This window comes from Amphiura filiformis, chromosome 18 (genome assembly GCF_039555335.1).
Source record: "Amphiura filiformis chromosome 18, Afil_fr2py, whole genome shotgun sequence".
Classification (NCBI taxonomy): Eukaryota; Metazoa; Echinodermata; class Ophiuroidea; order Amphilepidida; family Amphiuridae; genus Amphiura; species Amphiura filiformis.
The window spans coordinates 706,362-722,805 of NC_092645.1; the positions used below are offsets into that span (position 1 = coordinate 706,362).

Sequence of the window (16,444 nt, forward strand, 5' to 3'; positions counted from 1 at the left end):
AATGTCCAAACACACCACCACATTGGGTTCGTTACTTTTAATGCACTCGGTGTTTCTACCGTCCCGACTCAAACGATTCTAGAAGTTGTTCTCACAAGCCCCGCCTACTTTCCCTGCCTTCTCGGCAACCCGGAAGTAACTTTTTCCATTGGTTTGTGTGGTGCAAAATGAGGAAAATACCAATATTTGGCAACGAATTACAGGAATTCCAGTCATAGATCTCGACTGAAAATGGATACATTAGGTAAGTAACACTTTCATTTATGTCATATCAAAAAATTGTTGGAGATCTATGACCAGTTTGGTAGATAATCGAGTTGAAATGTGGGCATGTTTTTGGCATGGTCTAGGTGAGAATAACAGGTTCGTACATGTAAACTCAATGGGAATCTCTTACGACTAGGCTAAAATACAACAATATTTTGTAAATTTTCCTCGTAAAGAAAAGATCGGTCAAGGAAACCTATATGAATATGTTGTCAATACTTCACTTGACCCAAATATATGATTTATTTTTGTTATGAGAGAATCGCACATGGAATTTTAGAGGGATTTTGATAGCAGTTCCCGCACCGTAGAAAAGCTGCTCTGTCATGAGCCGGAAATTCCATCATGAGCCTAGATCCTGATTTGTTTTGCCAATTGAAGCTTCTAATGTTGGCTGAATGTTTTTGATGATATCATGAAAGTCAATCTGTGACAAGATGTAATTTTGCTACGGAAAGTGCTATGACAAAACGATTTTCAGTTTTGGCTTTCTTTATAATCAAGGAGTTTAATTTGATATAAAATGATGCAGTGTTTGATGGCAAAATTTGACTGAATTCACCTTTCAGGGGATGTAATTTTCTTGACAGGGGGTCATGAATATGTCGGTGACTGAAGTCAATGTTTTATGACCCCCCTCCATCGGCGGATCGCGGGCTAAAATTTTACGACCCCCTATCCTGGGTCAAAAATTTTAGGACCCCCCCTTCTGTCAAAATTCTAGAGCGGAGTACACGAAACGCGTTAAAATTTTTGACCATAAGCGTAAAGAAAGGCGCATGCAGTGCTAAAAAATCTTACATTGTATAAAGATTGTGTGCACATTTTGTTCAAAAAAGTGTAAGAAAAGTTACACCAGTCGCCAGCCCTTAATAATTCTATAACCCCCTATTTTGATTGCTACAAAATTATAACCCCCTATTTTTGGTCTTAAAATTCTATGACCCCCCAGTATATTCATGACCCCCCCTTCTGAAGAAAATGATAGCCCCTTATACCTATAAGGGGCTCAGCTGTGCAATAATTATGAGCCCTGGAAGGAGGGTAAAATTGGGGGGCAAGCAAGCGATCCGAGGGGGCAAGCAATTTTTGGCACACATTCATGGGGTGCCTTTTAAATAAAATGCTCTAAAAAGGCTTAGGAAAACAGTATGGAAACGCTGAAATATGCAAATTTTCATGCTCGCTGTGCTCATAACATATCTAGACCTTTTAAGGTTTGCAAATTGGGATCCCAAAAATTTGGCATGTGTTGGGGGCAAAGATTTTTGGCAGGCCAAAGAGGGAGGAAAGCGATTATTTTGCAGGCTGAGAGGGGGGGCAAGCTATTTTTGGTGAGTCGTTCGGACATTTTATTGCCCCCGATAATTATTGCACAGCCCCTAATATGGCACATAAATGAACCCTGTGGTGTGCAACCGATGGTGGAGGGGGGATTGGGGGCACCAGTGGCAAAACTACACTTTCATTGCAATCAAGGGAACAGCTAGCTGGGGTAAATCTGCCACCACCGCCAAGGGGGGCTGGGGAATACAGATGCATGTGCTCATTTGGGGGAAGTGGGTGGGCAAGGATTTCAAACCAAGCCGCTGTAACAGCCCCATGCGGGATTGTGCCACTGTCCCAGCTTTACCCTGACAAATTTTCTAAAATCCTCTTTTTCTTTTTCAGGCCTACTAAAAGGTCAGAGCTACACTGTACAAGTAACAACCAACTGCCAGACACCATTAACCAATGCCACTGTGAGCCATTTCATGTCACATTTTGCAGCGGAGGCAGATGGAAGTCATGGAACAAATGAAATATAAAGGACTGAAATAATGCCCGGATTCAGGAACGCACTTCAATCTCACTAATTGAAGAACAATACTTGTGTTGAAAGTCGGGACTCATAAATTAGGTGTAACAGAATGTGTGAAAATTTATTAAGATCTATTAGAAATATTCAATCCAATAGATTAGAATTCAATCTAATTCAATTTTAATATATGGGATTAAAATTGCTTAGATTGATTTTTAACACCTTAGATTAAAATCAAATTAGATGTATTCAAATTAGATTTTTAAAATCCATCCAAATGTTTTTTAGATTAAAAATCAAATAAGATTGAATTCTAGATTGAATATTTCTAATAGATTAGATCCAATTTTGGATTTGTCCCAGATCACAATCACTTAGAGGGAATATGCTGAATTGTATTATAAAAATAAAGACTGCACAAAAAAGTAAAGCAGCTGTTATAAACATGCCTGTAGCGTTTGAACTAATAATTGTGTTCACAATATTTCAACATAGAAAGAAGGATGATTTATTTACGCGCATTTTGATACCCCATTAGTCCAATCTCGTTCAATAATAACAACACAGCAGTGTTTTTAAAGAAAAATACCGAATTGAAAGTTGCGGTTATTTGTATTGATATGAAGTCATTGATTGAAACCATTGATTGCTGTAAATGGCAACTTTTAAATTTGTGGTTTTTCTTTAAAAGCACTATGTACTGTGTTATCAGTATTGAACGACATTTCACAAATGGGGTATCAAAATGAGCGTAAATAAATCATCCTTCTTTCTATGTAGAAATATTGTGGAAAGCGATTACTAGTTCTGAACTTATAGGCATATTTCAGCTGTGTTACTTTTTGTGCAGACTTTTTTATTGGATATCTTCCATCACACAATAGAGGATACATGTAGTAAAAAAATCCCCATCATTTATTATCTATTAAGTAGGTGTGTTCAACTGTTTTGGTTTGTTTGACTTCCTTCTTCATACTTTTTTAATGAAAAAAAAATAGTGCTTTTATTTTTTCACTTCCTTACAGATCTCAAAATAAATTAAAACAATGATCAAAGCTACATATTCACCATGCATTTTTGTTTATTTCATGAACTCTTGTCTTTCTAATAATTATGTACCAGAGAAATAGGTGTAAAAATACATTTAGTAATGAAGTATGAGATAATGAGTGCAAAAGACCATTTATTTACAGTCTATTGGCAGCCACTAGTCTTTTGAGAAGGCTTTTGTTCAGACCTTCATTTGGGGGACCCTTTGTCAAGGCCATTTGGCACCACTTGTCAAGAGGAATGAAGAACACCTTGAAGTTAACAAAGATCAGGGGCACAAAGGCCAAAACTGAAAAACTGCAGGCAATGGCCCTGACTGAAATTCGAGTCCAGCTTGTGTGTTAATATGGTGCCTTCACAAAAGACTACATTGTAGCATTGACTGACATCGGCTAGTCTTTCCTGAAGGCTTTGGGTGTGAATGCATTGATGCACAGTCACAGCTTTCATGAAAGAAACAGTGTCTGCCAATAATAAACTATGAACACTTACACTCCTTTAAAAGCATTTATAAGTCAAGGGTTTACATGTAGGACCTTCTTTTATTTTAGTTTTATGTTAAGGGTTTACATACAAGGGTCTTCTTTTATTTATTTAATAAATAACAGACATTAACGAGGCCTTATCTGCAATAGCTGCCAAGTGTCATATTTTAGATAAATTATCAAAATGTCTATGGGGCAGCTATTGCAGTTAGGCCTTCTGGTCTAAACCCTTGATTAGTGGACTGGATACTCATCATATTTACGGGGATGAAGGTAAACCAGTAGCAGCTACTAAACAATTTGGTCTACAATTACTCTATCCTGCATCCGCTAATCCTAAGGTGCGCTAGTCATAAATGTCACTAGTCCAAGAAAAAAATGGTCGCTAGTCCTAATGGCTGCAGATTTTCCATTGCTAAGGTCTTGTAAACCTTATTTATTTTTGGACTTGTGAACCATTTCCTATTTTTTGGACTAGCGATCCGTATTTTTGGACTAGGGAACCTTGGCTATACATTGGTTCCCCTCAAGTTCAGTAGTGGCGAGGTGCATATTTTAGTGGGCGCCGTGTTGAATCGATAATGCGTATAGTTAATTGTGTAGCAAAAAGGGTGGTTAGTGTGGCGCAGCCATGAAAAGACATTAGCGTCACTGCTGAATTTGAGGCAAACCAAAGAAAAGTGCCTAGAACATTTCCAATAATTCCATGCAACTTTTACAGCCTGTAAGGAACTATGCATTACGATTACATCACATGATGTCAGAGTCATTTGTTGAGGTCCTTATTATTTTAATAATTGGAGCAAACATTTACTAGTTAGTTTATGCACCACATAAATTACTATGCAAGTATTTAAGTTCTCATCAAATGTTCACCCTCCAGAAAAGATTTTCTTCAAAAATTTAATTGTTGACATAATGTTGGGAAAGTTTTCAATGCATGCAGTGATAGCCCTACTACGACCTTTTGACTGTGGTGGTCCAAAACCATGCTATATCGTAAAACCTGGCTATATCCAGAGAACTGCTAAACCCAGACTGCTAATTCCCCCTTTTGGGTGGGCGGTTAGTGGGTTTTAGCAGTTCTCGGATATAGTGTGTTTAAAAAGCCCTATAATACGGCTAGCGAGTGATGCGACAGATAACAGATGCCAGCTGTTGACTTCAAACCATCATCCTCTTTGTCTTTCACGAAACCAGTATCCTCAGTAGTACTGCTGCACCTGGAAATTGGAATAAAATAAAATAATAGCCAATGATTAATTATTACACATTATTATCAGGATTATGGTATCTAGGCTATTTGTGTGCCTTAAGGGGGTACTACACCCCTGCCCAATTTTGTGCCTATTTGTGCATTTTTTCTCAAAAATTATAGGGCATTGGGGACAAGTAAGATATGTATATTATAGGGGCAAGGACTTCAACTACTGCACTGGAAATTTTATATCAGCACAGACAACAGTTGTGGAGTTACAGTCAAAAATGAGGAAAACCAATATTTGATCAAAAAATCAATAACTACTTGCTTTGAGTTGCTGAATTTTCAGTACAGTAGTTGGGAGTCCTTGCCCCTATACATATCTTACTTGTCCCCAATGGGCTATAATTTTTGAGAAAAATGCAAAAATAAGCACAAAATTGCCAGGGGTGTAGTACTCCTTAAAAGCCTTAATGTACTATCTTTTTAAATTTTTAGATTTTCCTTCCAAAATGATAAATTATTGTAGCAGAGTCATGATATGCTATTTCAATAGGTGTGAGGTCAAAGGTCATAAAGTCAAAAGTAGTCACTTGCAATCATTTTGCAATTTTAATTTTTTTTATGAACTGTGAGAGCGGAGACAGATTTAAAGCACTAATCTGTAATTTACTAAGTCTACTAGTCGTGCATAGTTTCATGGGCATAGCCATCTTTTTTAGTAAGGAGGGCAAAATAAAACTTAGGTGGTACATGTACACAAAAAAACTCTGCATTGCAAAAAAAGTTGCATCATACAATTATACATAGGTTGTATGTCTTTGAGCTTCTAAAAAAGGCTTTATTGGGACGTACGCATAAAAATTTCGTATTTTACACTATTTTCGGTCATGATCAGGTTAATTTCGGTGAAAAGGGTTCCTTGTCCCTTTTCTTTCTTTTGCCCTTCTGATTTTCTCTTTTATTTTTTTTTTTTTTGTCAGAGGGCACTTTCATTTCATATATACCTGTCGTGCCTGCGAATAAAATATAGGAACACATAGGAATAAGGTATTGGCATTTTGTGTGGTGTGCTGCACCCCTTGGCTACAACTTTGTAAATGAAATTACTTACATCCTCCTCAATAAGGAAAGCTGTGCTGTTAGGTTGCAGGTGCTTTGCTTCAGCGTGTGTTTATAGTTCCGATTTTTGGAAGATATGCCTTGCTGAATGGACCTTTCGTGTGCCAGTTTCTGGAAAGACAATACAGTATGACATTGTAATTAAAGCCATTGTAACATTTGCTAAGGGAAAGCCCTGAATATTTTTCAAAATTCTGTTTTTACACGATTGCTTTGTAAACATATAGTAGGCCTACATACTCTGCAAAAATCAAGACTTTATGTTTGCTCACTTGCTGTGGGTTGGGATTGAGACTTAAGATGAAGTCAAAATCATATTTTCCTATAGGCGAATCAAATTTCACGCATTCCCCAACCTCAATGGCGGCCATAGCATGACAGGGACAAACTATCTCACCTAAAATGTGAAATGATGCGCCCTTGAAGGATATTTTAAACTGCATTCTACCACCCGTGTTACACGAGACAAAAGAATGATGACAGTTTACAACACAAAAGAATCTCACATCAAATTTTAAGCGGGTTTAATCCACCCAATTGGGCACTCACAACACCTGTTTGGTGCATGCAGGGACCCTAATAAGGCCAAATAAAAAAATAAACATGTTTCACGTCCCCTCCGCTTCCTTTTTGAGGTTTCTTCAAATATATTTTTATTTTTTGAAATTCGGTTATAACTTTTCAAAATATATGTCTAGGAAGTTAGGATGCTTTCTATAGCCTTGTTAAGATACAAGAAACACGTTAGGAAGGTTTTGTGATCATTTGAGGGGTGTAACTCTCCTCCTTTTTCCAGGCATTATTGTATACGCTAAAACACTGAGCTCTAAGTATGGCTATTTACTAAAACCCGGACGTGAAACATGTTTTTTATTTTACTTGGCCTAATGGCCGACCAAATCCTGACCATGACTTGGCTCGTTGGATTCGTCTATACTATAGCGAATCCTCACTGCCAATTAAAATTAATGTTGTGTCGTTTAGTTTTACTTGTGCATTAAAAAAATTAATGAGTTATAAAAAGAAACTCACCTTGCAGAGTCGAGGTACAAACAACACACCCAACATACTCAGCCAGGAGAACGGTATACACATACACGACATACACTGTATTGCAATGATCATGAATGTACAGTCATGACAGTGCATGAACAACAGATCTGTGTGATGCAGTGGTGAATGGGACAAATCTCGTCATGTTTTCGTGTAGTCCGAGGTGCTCTGACGATAACACTCCGATCGCCAGGCAATCTACGTGTAGTAGGCCAGTGGGACAACGAAAACGCTACGTGAACGAGCTAGTTTTCGTGGTATATTCGATGTCCGTGGCCTTAAACTGTCCTTATCCATCATGTCATTTGCTTCTCTAAATATTCAGTGAATTGAATACTAATATTACTATTGCAAACTAGTCCAAGCACGTCGCTAAAATGAGGCAAATAATTCGATTTTCGCAACTGGATACTTCTGTCAGTGTTATGACTGTCGCAAAAACAGCTGATCGAGGTCAGAGGTGAAATCTGTCAATCAAACTACTTTCGCGCATGCGCAAATGGCACACCTGAACTTAGGGAAATATTTTGCCGAAGGCATTGAGGTGGTGTGATGTCCAAAAAACTCGAGATCTAAAGGTTGTTTAGGCCCTACAGAGAATTTGGATCGAAGGTCATTAAGGGGTTACTTCTGGTAACCCGGCCGCGCTTGTTACGAAATACCTTCAAAATGATGCTGCTTCCGCAAATTACAAATTACTTGGTCATTAGGACGAATGGCTGGAGGCACAAATGTCACATGACCAAAGGTCATAGCCGAATATAAGATTTCCACTAAAAAGGCTACTTCCATGAATTACTATTTCCCGTTAAAGGGTCAAATAAAATGTTGCTTCTGCCACAAATGAAAAAGCACAATGATGTCAATTACATGATCGAATATCGCTAGTGCCTATAATAGGGTGTACACATAATTAGGGTTAAAGGTCATTTAAAAGATCATTTCCAGTATGGGCCATATATCCCGGGGTATACTCAAGTTTGTTTTTGGTAGGGGTGGGCCGCTGAGAATTTGAAAATAGACCCATCAATATACCAATTTATCACGAAATTTGGACCCATCGATAGGCCTATAGGCTACCAAAAGTCAAACTTTTTGAAAGGGGTCATTGATATGTACCAAAAAATGAAAATGCTACCCATGTTTGCGGCACATCCCCGTATGGTCATTTGAACTGAGTACTCCCCCCGGGCCTAAATATGCTTTAAATGATTTTTCTGCCACAAATTTTGCCCATGTACAGTGACCGATGTATGACCGTGATGACCAGGGCTGTGGTGGGCTATAAAGCTGGACAAATGATGGTTAAGAGTCGCGTACACGTGTGTACGCAATTAGCATATATTTTTTAATGTTCTGTGTGTATGTCTTGGACATTGAAATGAGGAATGGTATGAGTTCTATAAAGGAGATCCCAAGGCTTGATAGCAAGGAGTGTCATTCAGCCCATGTGCATGATTTGTTCGGAAAGTGTGGACATGCCTCAGTCTTCTCCAAAAAAAAAATCTTTGGTAACCCTTTACCCAGAACAGCCAGCGCACATAAACAAAAAATAGTGCATCTGACTGGATTCGAACTTTCGTAATACTGGCACGACGCTCTGACAAAGAGAAAAGCGGAAGATTAAAGCCTAGGTTCGAATGATGTTCGTCGCATTCCTATCGGAAGGCATCAAGACTGCGTATTCATAACAAATACACAAAGTCACATGGGGATGATAGGTTGAACAAATTTTAACATTTACCCAGAGCAGCCAGCGCACATAAACGTTTGAGGGGGCAGTGCCTGATTCGAACCGGGGACCTCAGTAATACTAGCACGACGCTCTAACCAACTGAGCCACAGAGGCACGCTGGAGAAGAGTGCTCGAGATTTAAATCTATAGGTATTAGGTTGGAATGTTGTTCGTTGCATTCCTATCGGAAGGCATCAGAAATGCACAAAGTCACACTCTCTAAATTCCAGGGACTTATTAGAAGGACAAAACCTTGAAAAGACTTAAAATTCAAATCTAATGGATTTAAATTTTACTCTAATAAAGATTTGAATTTTAAGTCTCTGAAAGGTTTTGTCATTCTAACAAGTCTCTTAGACTTATTTTTAAATCTTAGGAATTTAGAGAGCATGGGGATGAAATTTACTGTTTACTGTACTTACTTTGGGTTGATAGGATGAACAGAAATGGTAAATGAGCTGTCAGGATTCACCGATCACAATATTAGTATCTTTGGACAACGCGATAATAGGAGAAATATACGAGATGAACACAGGAACGCACGTGGTTGCAAACCAAAGTCCATAATATTATAAAAACCTAGATATGTCACGAATTAACAAGGAAGTCAGTGAACTTATTGCCATGATAATCTTCTTTGGTTAAAACTTTGATCTTCAATAGATCCTCATTGGATATGAGAGTTGCATACCTCACCAATAAAAACAACAGCAAAGATCACAAGAAATTACTGGCTAAACATTTTTAAATCCACGGTGGTGGAAAACTTGCTGGAGTGTTGACCTATTTTAATTGGCAACATCTGTAAATTCAATTCCGACTTCCGCTCTCCCCATGGTGCATTTAAAATTGAGTATATGAATCATGAGAGTTCCGTCCTTCAGAGGGGACGTTAAGCCGTCTGCCCCGTGTACTGATGAGATATACTTGTGCAGTCAGTTTCAAGAAGAGTAGGGCGTTAACCCCTGACTGTCCCTCTGCCCGTCCCATTGTTGAAAAGGAACAAGCTTCACAAGAGGCTTTCTTTGGTTATCCAGAGTTAACCCGAACAAGTTAAACGAAATAAATTATGAAGGTTTTATGGAGGATATCGCCCTTCCCTGGAAATGGGGACAAGAGACGTATATCTACCAGATGTTCGACATCGATATTGTTAACTTAGACAAGTGAAGAATCTCTTAATGTTTTATATTTAACAGGCCTACTCGTAGTTATGTTGTGACAAGGATCATGATTAAACTATGCATGTATAGGGTAGAAAATTCCATAACAATATCTGGGCAGCTCATTTCAAATGTAAATGCATTTCCAATGGCATATCATTCCAATGAGTTTCATTGATGTTCAGTCAGTTAATTTTCCAGTGGTCAGTTTCATGAAAAGAATCGAGTACTAATGTAATTGTCTTTTTTTTTTGGAATTCAGAACAGGCCTAAAATTACTATTTTGATACTGAATGTAAAATAACCTTGGATATAGCTTCTATCTCTTCACAAGAAATGTTAGACTTAGCTGGTTTGTCTAATCACCGGAGTTAGTCACCAAAACAGCCTCAAATCATACTTCAGTTACAGCTATCAACACTGATCAATCTTGATCAATATTAAAAACCACTGGTGTACCGGTGGTAACTATCAGCTACTATGGACCCCGCTATGGACTCATTTTGGTTACCAGAATCGCTGCGGTCAACTTCTGCTACCAGTCACCAATACATCCGCAACAGACACTATCGGCCGGCGCAGAGCATAAGAAGTCACATATGTATGTCACGCCAGCAACGATCTACGATCCAAATAATGGCACCGGCCGTTGCTGGTGACTTGTGAACTTTTCTATGATTAATTAATTGCCTTGGATAAAGCTTCTATTGCTTCACAATTAGATTTAGCTGGTTTGTCTCCTGTAAGCATCGGATTTAGTCACCAAAATAGCTTGTAGAAACCCCGGGTAGAAACCATACTTCAGTAACAGCTATTATTCTTATCGACTCCTGTTTACGCTGCTGCCGTCAGTCGCCAATACATCCTCAACAGACACTATCGGCCGACGCAGAGCAGGGAAGTTACACACGTATGTCACGCCAACGACGATCTACGATCCAAATACTGGCACCGGCCGTTGCTGGTGACTTGTGAACTTAATTTCTACGTACGATTAATTAATCACCAATACGCGATTTCGTAGGGAAGCAAGAATGGTACCAAAGTTAAGCCGTTCATTGAACATGGTGAAACCCATGAAACACACACAAAAATTTAAAAACATTGCGAGTAAAATTTTTAAATATTTCACTTTTCTTCAGTTATAGAAAGTAATGACTTTCATCATAATAAGTAATGGTACAACAGAATTGATAGCCACAATTGAATGTTTGATGGTGAGGTTAACTTAGTTCAGTGGGACATATCCCTGAACATACTATTTACCCCTTGAGCACTACCTGCCAATCTAATATTGCCTTGTGATTGGTCAATTGCGCGATATCTTCACTTTAATCACCAATCAGAATGGGGTTTTGCAAATAATTCACCCCAATTTTTTGGCGTGGTGAAATTATTCTAACAATGTTGCTGATTGGTCCATTTGATAATGAATAAGTCCAACATTCTTGTGAAGAGAAAGAAGTTTTATCCAAGGTTGTTTTACATTCAGTATTAAAATCACATTGCAATTCAGAACAGGCCTAATATTTTATATTGTCTTTAACGTGGATTCTTCCATGAGGACCAGTGAACAAATGAGCATTTCAAGAAGAGTTAACCTGACTGACCCAACTCATCCCGGTGTTGAAATGGAGCCCGATGGAAATAATTGTTTCATTTAAGTTTGTGTGGGTTACTCATTCAGTGGATAATCAAAGTAATTTTTCCTCTGTTCTTCCATGAGGCCCAGTGTACAAACGAGCTCACTTGGAGCTCACAGTCAGTTTCAAGAAGAGTAGGGTGTTATCCACTGACTGACCCAACCCGTCCCCAGTGTTGAAATGGACCCAAACGGAAAAATTTATTTTGTCTTTAATGTGGGTTACTCATTCAGTGGATAATCACAGTAATTTTTCCTCTGTTCTTCCATGAGGAACAAACGAGCTCACTTGGAGCTCACAGTCAGTTTCAAGAAGAGTAAGGTATTAACCACTGACTGACCCAACCCGTCCCGGCGATAAAATGGACCCTAATGGAAAATTGTTTCATTTTATTTTGTCTGTGGATAATAAAAGTAATTTTTCCTCTGGTCTTCCATGAGCCCCAGTTAAGTGAACATACGATTGGTAGATCACATATATGCCTATAAGGAAGTGGACAAAGAGCAAGCATCTTGCGTCACACACAAAATGTTTAAATGCGTGCACGGACATGCCACTACGGCCTAATATGAGTTCTTCAATTTATCATGTTAAAATATTGTCAAACATCCAGCAGAGTTTAGTTCTTAGTGATTATACTTCCAAATTACAGCATATTTTAGGCTATACTGGAAGTCGTTTATAATCTAGGACTAGGAGTAAACATGGGACACTCCCCTACTCTTTTCGAAGGAATCTTTGATTTTCAGCGCGCCAGGTCAGGCGCGGATCCAAGGTTTTGAAAGGGGCGGCTGGAAAACACTCACTATGAAAGATCTTGAGATGTTTTATAGTTCACGGATGTTCCCATTGATGAGACAAATCGAAGTATATACATTTTGGCATATCTCTGGCATAAAAATAAGATTGTCATGGCAAGAAGTAGTTGTGTTCACCATAATGCTTCACAGTCAGTCAGTAACACAATAGAGGCACTCTGCTCTCCCTATTTTTGTTATTATATCTTATGTAACCTGGTGAATCATTCAATGTCAGATACTACCTGTTCTCCTATGATGCCTAGGATAGGGTGTGCAGACAGCTAGCCATTGCCCTGATTGGAACAGCCTCCATCGGGAATGGAACCGGTGACCTCTTGCACCAGAGTCAAAGATCTGAACCACTGGTACCTGCACGCAGTTCTGTTTTTTGTTTTTATTTTATTTTATTTGATATTTTGTTTGGTTGGTTTTTTTTTGATAGGGTGTACTCCTATGATGCCCAGGGTAGGGTGTGTAGACAGCTAGCCATTGCCCTGATTGGAACTGGCTGTGAGGACTTCAGTGCATCTGCCCCACGATTCAAATGGAGTGATGGAGAGAGTGGATTACAAATGTTTGATAAAAATTGACAAATGCCTCCACCGGGAATGGAACCGGTGACCTCTTGCACCAGAGTCAAAGATCTAAACTACTGGTCCACGCAGTTCTGTTTTTTTGTTTGTTTTTATTTTATTTTATTTTATTTTATTTTATTTTATTTTATTTTATTTTATTTTATTTTATTTTATTTTATTTTATTTTATTTTATTTTATTTTATTTTATTATTTTTTATTTGGTTGGGTGTTTTTTGATAGGGTGTACTCTTATGATGCCCAGGGTAGGGTGTTCAGACAGCTAGCCATTACCCTGATTGGAACTGGCTGTGAGGACTTTGTCATTCAGTGCATCTGCCCCACGATTCAAATGGAGTGATGGAGAGAGTGGATTACAAATGTTTGATAAAATTGACAAATGCCTCCATCGGGAATGGAACCGGTGACCTCTTGCACCAGAGTCAAAGATCTGAACCACTTGTCTACGCAGTTCTGTTTTTTGTTTGTTTGTTTGATTGTTTTGTTTTGTTTTTTGTTTTTTGGTAGGGTGTACTCCTATGATGCCCAGGGTAGGGTGTGCAGACAGCTAGCCATTGCCCTGATTGGAACTGGCTGTGAGGACTTTGTCATTCAGTGCATCTGCCCCACGATTCAAATGGAGTGATGGAGAGAGTGGATTACAAATGTTTGATAAAAATTGACAAATGCCTCCATCGGGAATGGAACCGGTGACCTCTTGCACCAGAGTCAAAGATCTGAACCACTTGTCTACGCAGTTCTGTTTTTTGTTTGTTTGTTTGATTGTTTTGTTTTGTTTTTTGTTTTTGGTAGGGTGTACTCCTATGATGCCCAGGGTAGGGTGTGCAGACAGCTAGCCATTGCCCTGATTGGAACTGGCTGTGAGGACTTTGTCATTCAGTGCATCTGCCCCACGATTCAAATGGAGTGATGGAGAGAGTGGATTACAAATGTTTGATAAAAATTGACAAATGCCTCCATCGGGAATGGAACCGGTGACCTCTTGCACCAGAGTCAAAGATCTGAACCACTTGTCTACGCAGTTCTGTTTTTTGTTTGTTTGTTTGATTGTTTTGTTTTGTTTTTTGTTTTTTGGTAGGGTGTACTCCTATGATGCCCAGGGTAGGGTGTGCAGACAGCTAGCCATTACCCTGATTGGAACTGGCCGTGAGGACTTTGTCATTCAGTGCATCTGCCCCACGATTCAAATGGAGTGATGGAGAGAGTGGATAACAAATGTTTGATAAAATTGACAAATGCCTCCACCGGGAATGGAACCGGTGACCTCTTGCACCAGAGTCAAAGATCTGAACCACTGGTCCACGCAGTTCTGTTTTTTGTTTTTATTTTATTTTATTTTATATTTTGTTTGGTTGGGGTTTTTTTTGATAGGGTGTACTCTTATGATGCCCAGGGTAGGGTGTGCAGACAGCTAGCCATTACCCTGATTGGAACTGGCTGTGATGACTTTGTCATTCAGTGCATCTGCCCCACGATTCAAATGGAGTGATGGAGAGAGTGGATAACAAATGTTTGATAAAAATTGACAAATGTCTCCAACGGGAATGGGACCGGTGACCTCTTGCACCAGAGTCAAAGATCTGAACCACTGGTACCTGCACGCAGTTCTCTGTTTTTTGTTTTTGTTTGTTTGTTTGTTTGATTGTTTTGTATTTTTTGTTTTTTGGTAGGGTGTACTCATATGATGCCCAGGGTAGGGTGTGTAGACAGCTAGCCATTACCCTGATTGGAACTGGCTGTGAGGACTATGTCATTCAGTGCATCTGCCCCATGATTCAAATGGAGTGATGGAGAGAGTGGATAACAAATGTTTGATAAAAATTGACAAATGTCTCCACCGGGAATGGAACCGGTGACCTCTTGCACCAGAGTCAAAGATCTGAACCACTGATCCATGCACGCAGTTTTCAGGTTTTTGTTTGTTTGTTTGTTTGATTGTTTTGTATTTTTTGTTTTTTGGTAGGGTGTACTCCTATGATGCCCAGGGTAGGGTGTGCAGACAGCTAGCCATTACCCTGATTGGAACTGGCTGTGAGGACTTCAGTGCATCTGCCCCACGATTCAAATGGAGTAATGGAGAGAGTGGATTACAAATGTTTGATAAAAATTGACAAATGCCTCCATCGGGAATGGAACCGGTGACCTCTTGCACCAGAGTCAAAGATCTGAACCACTTGTCTACGCAGTTCTGTTTTTTGTTTTTGTTTGTTTGTTTGATTGTTTTGTTTTGTTTTTTGTTTTTTGGTAGGGTGTACTCATATGATGCGCAGGGTAGGGTGTGCAGACAGCTAGCCATTACCCTGATTGGAACTGGCTGTGAGGACTTCATCTGCCCCACGATTCAAATGGAGTAATGGAGAGAGTGGATTACAAATGTTTGATAAAAATTGACAAATGCCTCCATCGGGAATGGAACCGGTGACTCTTGCACCAGAGTCAAAGATCTGAGCCATTGATCCACGCAGCTCTCTCTATATTGTTTTTGTTTGTTTTGTTTTTGTGATTGTTGTTGTTTTCTTTGGTAGGGTGTACAGGCAGCCAGGTTAACTGGATGCGAGGCTTTGTCATTACTGCATCTGATTTTGTCTTTAACGTGTCTTCCATGAGGACCAGTGAACAAACGAACCATTGGCGGCGAACCGGGGGGCTAGTGCCCCCCACACTTTTTCCACCGCCTCTCCTCCCCACTTTAATCGAACCCATAATGTGCTGTGTGTAACATGTCTGGGCGAACATAAATAATTGAATCTCTATTCAAGACCCTTAACATGTTTAAAGAAAGTGTAAAAATGATGCACCAAATGGCTTCAATAGGACCTATAATTTGCACAACTTTTCAACTCTCTTGTGTTAATATAAAATGTAAACAAATTCCAATTTTCCCTTCTGCTTTGGACACCCAACATTAAGCAATAATTCATACAATATAATAGTGAAACCTTGTCCACGAATGGCTTCAATTTGAGCCGTCATCAAACTAAAATTGTACACAACATTAGTGCCAGAATGGTCCACCAAATGGCTTCAGTTTGCAAATGTTTCTCACTTCTAAGGGGGCACATCCCCCTCAGTCACCCCCTGTTTTCACCCTTTTTCTTTCTGCTTTGGACACCCGTACCCAGTGCTGAAATGGACCCAAACGGAAAATGTTATATTGTCTTTAATGTGCATGGGTTACTCATTCAGTGGATAATAAAAGTAATTTTTCCTCTGTTCTTCCATGAGGCCCAGTGAATAAACGAGCTTACTTGGAGCTCACAGTCAGTTTCAAGAAGAGTAGGGTGTTAACCACTGACTGACCCAACCCGCCCCAGGACCCAAACGGAAAATTTAATTTTGTCTTTAATGTGGGTTACTCATTCAGTGGATAATAGAAGTTATTTTTCCTCTGTTCTTCCATGAGGCCCAGTGAACAAACGAGCTCACTTGGAGCTCACAGTCAGTTTCAAGAAGAGTAGGGTGTTAACCACTGACTGACCCAACCCGTTCCCGGTATTGAAACGGACTCAAAACGAAAAATTGTTTCATTT

General features: G+C 39.2%; 1 long non-coding RNA gene across 1 annotated transcript; it reads right to left on the reverse strand.

Annotated features, from left to right (window-relative positions):
- Nucleotides 1-4,572: 4,572 nt before the first annotated feature.
- LOC140139727 (uncharacterized) lies at nt 4,573-7,527 on the reverse strand. The gene is made up of 3 exons (XR_011857171.1): nt 6,959-7,527; nt 5,919-6,037; nt 4,573-4,826 (listed from the first exon to the last, which is right to left on the reverse strand). It is a non-coding gene; the product is annotated as an uncharacterized lncRNA (long non-coding RNA).
- Between the last annotated feature and the right edge of the window lie 8,917 nt (nt 7,528-16,444).